The sequence below is a fragment of the Poromitra crassiceps genome (genome assembly GCF_964638095.1).
Source record: "Poromitra crassiceps genome assembly, chromosome: 10".
NCBI lineage: Eukaryota > Metazoa > Chordata > Actinopteri > Beryciformes > Melamphaidae > Poromitra > Poromitra crassiceps.
The window spans coordinates 5,086,120-5,093,801 of NC_139631.1; positions in this window are offsets into that span (position 1 = coordinate 5,086,120).

A 7,682-nucleotide genomic window follows, 5' to 3' on the forward strand; every position below is an offset into this window, starting at 1 on the left:
CTCGCTGAACAGAGCAGAGGAGGACTATTAAAGTACATAAAGAGAGGGATTATAGTGTGTGCACCGAGTGTCTCGCTGAACAGAGCAGAGGAGGACTATTAAAGTACATAAAGAGAGGGATTATAGTGTGTGCACCGAGTGTCTCGCTGAACAGAGCAGAGGAGGACTATTAAAGTACATAAAGAGAGGGATTATAGTGTGTGCACCGAGTGTCTCGCTGAACAGAGCAGAGGAGGACTATTAAAGTACATAAAGAGAGGGATTATAGTGTGTGCACCGAGTGTCTCGCTGAACAGAGCAGAGGAGGACTATTAAAGTACATAAAGAGAGGGATTATAGTGTGTGCACTGAGTGTCTCGCTGAACAGAGCAGAGGAGGACTATTAAAGTACATAAAGAGAGGGATTATAGTGGGACTATTAAAGTACATAAAGAGAGGGATTATAGTGGGACTATTAAAGTACATAAAGAGAGGGATTATAGTGGCCATGCTGATGACATCAACGTGTTAGTTCATTGTGTAATATCCATGCTTACCAAATCCTCTTTGGGCTCAGATGGAATAAAAAACAGTTGGGGTTGCAAGAATGCACACACGAGCAGTTTCACGCCACAATGTAGCGCGTGGGAGGATTACGCTATTCCCCCCAGTTCCCCTCCCCCCCAGCAATTCAGTTGGTTAATGAAATCGCTGTCCGCTCTCAAGAGCTATTCAGTTGGTTAATGAAATCGCTGGGCTGCGAGCCCTGCAGTGCTTGTGAGCATGGACGCCTGGCCAATCCCGGTGCTTGACTACTGCGTAGGCGGGCACAGGGCGTGGTTATTGCGGAGCCTATGTGCGATTCGAAATAACGCGTCCTGCCCTGTGTACAGCAGTGTGCTAGCTGCCCTGTGTACAGCAGTATGCTAGCTGCCCCGCCCTGTGTACAGCAGTATGCTAGCTGCCCTGCCCTGTGTACAGCAGTGTGCTAGCTGTCCTGCCCTGTGTACAGCAGTATGCTAGCTGCCCTGCCCTGTGTACAGCAGTATGCTAGCTGCCCTGCCCTGTGTACAGCAGTGTGCTAGCTGTCCTGCCCTGTGTACAGCAGTATGCTAGCTGCCCTGCCCTGTGTACAGCAGTATGCTAGCCGCCCTGCCCTGTGTACAGCAGTGTGCTAGCTGCGCCCTGCCCCGCCCTGTGTACAGCAGTGTGCTAGCCGCCCTGCCCTGTGTACAGCAGTGTGCTAGCTGCCCTGCCCTGTGTACAGCAGTATGCTAGCCGCCCTGCCCTGTGTACAGCAGTGTGCTAGCTGCCCTGCCCTGTGTACAGCAGTATGCTAGCCGCCCTGCCCTGTGTACAGCAGTGTGCTAGCTGCGCCCTGCCCCGCCCTGTGTACAGCAGTGTGCTAGCTGCCCGGGAGAGGCCTTGGCTATCATGTGGCTGGATGTCAGGCACCGGCCCAGCTCTCTGCGTCTGCCTTGACCAGGCTCTGCTTGCCTTGAGCAGGACATGAATCTGCAGCCCTGGGCTCAACGGCAGGCAGCCTTCACCCGGATGTAGCCCAATAAATTACCTTGATGGGTAATTTGTGCTACAGCTAGCAACAAGTTGACGGTCACCTAGCGTGTCATAGACTCAAGGCCAAGGCTAGCACCGGTTGTATGGCTGTTGCACTGCAGCTCATGTATAATTCATAGATGATGTCAAGTCAAACCTACAACCTCTATCTTCTCCACGCTCTCCTGCCCTGTCCTCCATCTCTCCATCGCATTCGCTCCGCTACCCACCTCACATGTTCTGCCGCTACGGGGTTTCACAGACCCCCTCCACCACCCTCACCCCCCTCTCCACCGCTCTCACCCCTTCTCACCCCCCTCTCCTCCCTGCTGACTCTGACAGTCTCCAGGGCTCAGAAGAGCGTCACACTGGGGCATCTCTAAGCTCAGGGCTCCAGCCACAACACAACCAATACCCTCAGCAGGGTGGAGAGAGAGGGGAGGGGGGGGAGACCGCTTTATTGCAACAGTTGCATGTTACATTTCTTCACCAATACACAAAGGCAGACAAAGACCGAACCTAACCCCCACACCACCCCATCCACCATAAATATATAATAGTGAACATACAAACACACACAACCACACACATAAACACCCTCCTAGACAGCCTAAACCATAGAGACAGAGACAGAGAGAGAGAGAGAGAGAGAGAGAGAGAGAGAGAGAGAGAGAGAGAGAGTCATCCGAAGGCAAAGCATCTGATCTAGGCTACTTACGATAACCGTGATCAAATTGCTTGTGATAACCGTACGCTTTGAAAAACATACACAAATACTGTCCATCATCAACCAAAGTTGGCAACCGTCTCCCAGAGGCAAACGCGCAGCCTTGTAGAAATGATTTCAGTGAGTGTATCAATCCTTTTTGGGTCTGAATTTTCAATATAAAACTTTGTGAAATGATTTCTGTGAGTCAGTGTATTAGTACTTTTTGAACATTTTCAGCATATTTTAGCAATACCGAGATAGTACTGATAACCGTGATAATTTTCGTCACTATAATCGGGATGTGAAATTGTCATATCGTTTCATCTCTACTCTTGAGTACTACGCACACAACCAATCACAACATAAATATCTTCCTGATATCACTTTCAGTATAGATTTAGAAGATGCATTTTTGCAGGAGAAGGGTAACCTAGAGGACACAAACATAAAATAAAAGATATATATTTTAAGACTTTAAGACCTTTAAGACTGCTTACAACAGCTATGCTTGTGAGGTCGGACTCAACTGTTGTTTTCCACATTTTAACTGGGGAATTCCAATGAGCAATCCTAATTCTCTCCCCAAAAGGGATATATACTGTTTTCAATCAATCCCACATAGCTATACAACGATGGTGGTCTCTTTCTGTGGTGGACATTTTACTGCTACCCACATGCTGCGGTTTCCTGTTTGATTTGATTGAGTGAAATTCAGTGAATCACGTGTTTGTCATTGATAGGATTTTAAGCAGATTGTCAGACTCCCTGGCTCTCAGTGTTGATGAACGGGAGAATGAAGGTCTGGGAGAGTCATCTCTGTATAAGCAGGGGGAGAAGTTGGTGACCACATCTGATAGGTTGCTGTCATTTTTAAAGTCTGATCTATATACTATTTACAAGTTCATGGTGTTTCCTCTTGAAAGCAAAAGCTGAAGAGCCAAGAATCCTAAAACGGATCTGAGCAGAGGAAATCCAACAAATCCCAATTTACGATCAACATTGCAGCACGTCGTACCACTTGATCCTCACTCTCCACTTCTGTCTCCACTCCTATTCCCTATTGTCTCACTAAAGAGCAAATTATACTTGACCTTTGACCTATCCGCGAGCGTTGTCGAGTTGTCGTCTGGCCGTGCACATCGTACTGTAATCACACTACTTTTTTCGGTAACGAGTATTATACAACAGTTGGTTCCGGCCGGGCAATTTGATTGGACAAGAGGGATCCTACCAGTGCCAATATTTCATGATAATGCACTGGCGCTTCACTGTGTGTAGATCACTCCGCATCACAGCTGCCCTAATCAACAAAATGCTTCACAGCTGTAGAGTAGACAGTAGTAAAGTAGACAGCCTGCAGTTAATTAGGCTGATTAGGCTACATTTTCGGCAAAGCAGAAAGCTGAGGGAACTATTTTTGTTGGCGGAGGAATAAATAGAGAAATCATATATTTTCTCAGCTTTTTGTCATTTTTTTAATCCGCTTTGTTTAATAGAACTGTTGTATAATTATTATTATTAATTAATACACAGGACAAGATGTTACTATCCCTTGTGCCAAAATCCAAGGAAAAACACATTTAGAAGCCCAATCCAGAATAAAACAAGCTAACAGGCTAACAAACTAATAAACAAGACACAAATCACCAGTTACCTACCCTAGCCAACAGCAGTATGAAGCATGTCATTGGGGTTTTCAAGTGGGCACCTTCCTTCACCGACGTTTTGTTAAGTTAGGCCCACGACACCTCAAGAAGGCTTAACGGTGTAATCCAGCGTCCTGGAAACACCCCCCTCCATGCTACCACCGCACAACTGCATATTACCTCACTATCTAAGCCTAGCTATCCAGGTCAATTCGGTATGACATTCCTGACTACACCACCACTGTCAATGATTCAGCCCTGTTGATGCGGACCGTTAATCATGACCAACAACAAACAATCCCTAACTACACCACCACTGTCAATGATTCAGCCCTGTTGATGCGGACCGTTAATCATGACCAACAAACAATCCCTAACTACACCACCACCGTCAATGATTCAGCCCTGTTGATGCGGACCGTTAATCATGACCAACAACAAACAATCCCTAACTACACCACCACTGTCAATGATTCAGCCCTGTTGATGCGGACCGTTAATCATGACCAACAACAAACAATCAATCTGACCTTAGCGAGCTCCCCAGCTAGCATGTTTCCTCCTTATCCACAGCCATTCACTTGCTCGTTCTGCTGCCTGAGACATGTTGCTAACCGCAAGTTTCAGGCTCCGTCCCCGAATGCCCAACTCAGTTAGTAAGGCAATAACGGACTTTGCCACAAAACCACGGCAGCCCACCTCTACAGGCCGCACTCGAGCCCTCCAACCTCGCTGCTCTGCCTCTGCTGCCATTTCAGCATACCTAGCTTTCTTGCGCTCATAAGCCTCCTCAACTCGATCTTCCCACGGGACTGTGAGTTCGATAAAATAAACTCTCTTCTCTACCTCAGACCACAGTAACAAGTCCGGACGTAGCCGGGTGCTAACTATATATGCTGGGATGACTAGCTGTTCATTCAAGTCAACCCTCATTTCCCAGGCTCCACCTACACTTAGCTGCCCTAACTTGTGCCTGACCTTAATTGGTCTAATCTTTTCTCCCTCACGTACAAATTTGATCTGTCTATTCTCTTTGCTAGCAACTAGAGAATTTACTTCTAGCCGCTTTTCCTCAACTGCAGCTGCCAAACATTTCAACACCTGGTTGTGACGCCAGGTGTATCGCCCCTGGGAGAGACTGACCTTACACCCTGACAGTATATGCCTCAATGTACATACACTAGAACACAACGGGCAGGCACCATCCTCGCCCAACCACTGATTTAAGTTCTGGGGAGATGGCAGCACATCATAAGTAGCCCCTAGAATAAATCTAATTCTGCTGGCCTCCATGCTCCACAACTCTCTCCACTTCAACTTTCTCTTCTCTACACTCTCCCAGTTCACCCACTGTCCTTGCTTTGCCTGCGACACTGCCTTAGTACATCTTACTGCCTCCTCTTGCCTATGTACTTCTTCAACTACCATCTTCCTATTTTCTATTACTGATGCCTTGTTCCACACAGGTTTCCCTATGCACAACCCTAAGCCTCCACGCCCATGCTGCACCTGACCTATGATATCCCTGTGTCTAAGAGCTGACTGTGCTTGCTGTACTGCCTCCTTTGGGTTCCACTTCCTCCCTGTTTTAACTGTGGGCGCTACACTCCTAACCACTGGGTCCTTTGACTGAGTCAGAGTCATTTCCAGTCTAACCTTAGCACACTTGAACTCCTCTGTCAGGCTAGATAATGGCAATTCCAATATGCCTTTCCCATATAAGGCTACACTGCTTAGGCAGCGTGGGACTCCGAGCCATTTTCTAATGAATGAGTTAATCATCCTTTCTAGCTTTTCTACCTTTGAAAGGGGAACCTCATACACTGTCAGTGGCCACATCAACCGAGGCAACAATCCAAACTGCAAACACCACAACTTTAACTTTCCTGGGAGCCCTGACTTGTCTATACTTGAAATACCTTGAATCATTTCCTGCCTCACCTCCTCAAACTGTCCCTTATCACTGAGACTTGCATCATACCATCTTCCCAAACTCTTGACTGGTTTCTCTAACACTGTAGGCACCACCTCATCATTTATAACAAACTTCTTACCTACTACCCTCCCTTTAATGATTGAAATACTCCTGGACTTACTTGGCTTCACTTTCATTCTAGCCCACTGCAGATTACTATTTAACTTATCCAACAATCTGCTAGTACATGGAGCGGTTGACGTCATAGTCGTCATGTCATCCATGTATGCCCTAATTGGAGGGAGCCGCAGCCCTCCCTGCAGCCTTTCTCCACCCACTACCCATTTTGAAGCCCTAATAATGATCTCCATTGCCATGGTAAAAGCTAATGGGGAAATTGTACACCCTGCCATAATGCCTATCTCCAGCTGCTGCCAAGCTGTAGTGTACTCTGCTGTGGTAAAGCAGAGTTGAATATCTAAGAAGTAGGCTTTAACTAAGCTCTTTATACTACCTGGCACTCTAAAGAAATCAAAGGCCTCCCATAACAGACTATGCGGCACTGACCCGAAAGCATTAGCCAGGTCCAAGAATACTACATGCAGGTCTCTCTTCTCACGCCTAGCTGACTGGATTTGGTGCCAGATCATGCTGGTGTGCTCTAAGCACCCGGAGAAGCCGGGAATTCCAGCCTTTTGCACCGAAGTATCTATTAGCCTATTCTTTTCTAGATAACTAGACAGCCTCTGTGCCACAACACTAAAGAAAACCTTCCCTTCAACATTAAGTAGACTGATAGGTCTAAACTGACTTATCTCTAACGAGTCCCTTTCTTTAGGAATGAAGATTCCCCCTGCTCTACGCCATGCCTTAGGAATAACCTGCTTCTTCCAGACTACCTTCATCAGCTTCCATAGAAACTGCAACACATCTGGAGCACTCTTATACAGCCGGTAGGGGACTCCATTAGGACCCGGGGCTGAAGAGGCCCTTGCACGTCTCACTACTTCTTGAACTTCTTTCCACCTTGGTGGGCTATCATCACACTGGCTCTCTATTTCACCAATAGGTGGAATATCAGCTGGGACTGTCATCTCTCTAAACCTTTCCCTATCTTTGTGAACCTCCTCCAAATATTCCTCAAGCTTCTGCTTAGGTACCATAAGGCTACCATTCTTTTCCTTACTAAACAATGACTTCACAAATCTAAATGGATCCTTATAGAATGCTATTCTAGCTCCCTCTTTCTTTTTCCTATTTTTCCTAATGCTCTCTGCTCTTCTTAAAACTGCCAACCGATCCCTCACATCTGACTGCAAGCAATCAATGCCTTCCTTCTCAACCTCTGTAGCTTTCCTCCACTGCCTCTTAAGCTGTCTTCTCTCCTGGATAAGTCTATCTATCTCTTGTTGGCGCCTAGATTTAACTACCTCACCCTCTAGTTTCTTCCTTTTCTCAAAAACGCCAAACCTTTCCATACCATAATCATAAATACAATCTCCCATTTTGTCCAACTTACTCTCAGCAGTTCCTTTAAGCTTCTCTAACATCCTAACCAAATCACTATTGATATCTTCCCACTTCCTACTTTCTGCTGCACCTGGCCACTTAACTCTAGGCTTCTGACCGCTAATCTTCTCCCTTTTTGGCTGGCTGGCCTCTCTGCTTTCCTCGGTGCTAGGACCTGCCTCAACATCAGGGGTGCTGATGTCCTGCGAGCTGTGGGTTACTTCCTGTCGCTGGACTTCACCCGACTGACTTGATAAACTTCTTAAGAAATAATTATCAATGCGGGGTCCCTGTGTTCCCTCTACCAAGCACCTCTTCCTGCCTTGATGGATTCTAAGGCCCCTCAAAGTTGTTACCTTCTGCCAGC